Consider the following 747-nt stretch of genomic DNA (forward strand, 5'->3'; position numbering starts at 1 on the left):
CTGATTGATTCGAGCAGTGGCTGCTGTGCACCCTTGGACTCATAAAAGCGCGACGCATCCGGTCGAGCCGGCACCTTCTGACTTAAGATAGTGCCGGGTCATTGGGGCGACAAATTCACGGCCTTTGGCTCTGCCTGTGAGCAAACCGCTGTTTGACCCCCACCTGCTTCAGGCTGACCCTGGATACAGCATCCATCACCCACCACCACACACACACACACACACACACACACACATCCAGGATCGATCATTGTTGCTGGCAGGGCTGGCAGTTTGGGTCACAGCTTCAGATCCACGGACCTGTGGGGTGTATTTGTGTTGCCTGAGAGCAGACAGAGGCTTCTCACCTGAACTGGATGTACTGAAAGTCAATTGGGGGTGTGTGTTTGTGTGTGTGTGGAGGGGGGGTGTTGCTATGGAAACAAAAGAGGCACTGCAACCCCAGGCTGCAGCACAATGCCATGCAGCATTATGACGCGATCTTTTTTCGGCTTGCCTCCCTTTTAGCTTCGCTCACTCCGCGAAGGGATTAAAGTCAAGTTCTGCGCTGCAAAAGTGTGCAAGGCGTGACATTTTGTCCTATTAGGAGCTCCCTCAGCCTGACTGTCGGTGTCATTTTCTGCAGATTATGTCACTCTCCAACCTCCACCTTCCAAAGCAACCACACTGACATTCTTGCGTGCCGCTCGAGATGAGAAAAGTACCCCGATTTGCCGACTGTCTTGTAAATGACCCCCCCCCCCCCCC

General features: G+C 53.7%; 1 protein-coding gene across 1 annotated transcript in view; it reads left to right on the forward strand.

Annotated features, from left to right (window-relative positions):
- The window catches only part of trib2 (tribbles pseudokinase 2), a 6,844-nt gene that overhangs the window by 2,285 nt on the left and 3,812 nt on the right, over positions 1 to 747 (forward strand). The window lies entirely within an intron of this gene.

The sequence above is a fragment of the Kryptolebias marmoratus genome, linkage group LG19 (genome assembly GCF_001649575.2).
Source record: "Kryptolebias marmoratus isolate JLee-2015 linkage group LG19, ASM164957v2, whole genome shotgun sequence".
In the NCBI taxonomy this organism is placed as follows: domain Eukaryota; kingdom Metazoa; phylum Chordata; class Actinopteri; order Cyprinodontiformes; family Rivulidae; genus Kryptolebias; species Kryptolebias marmoratus.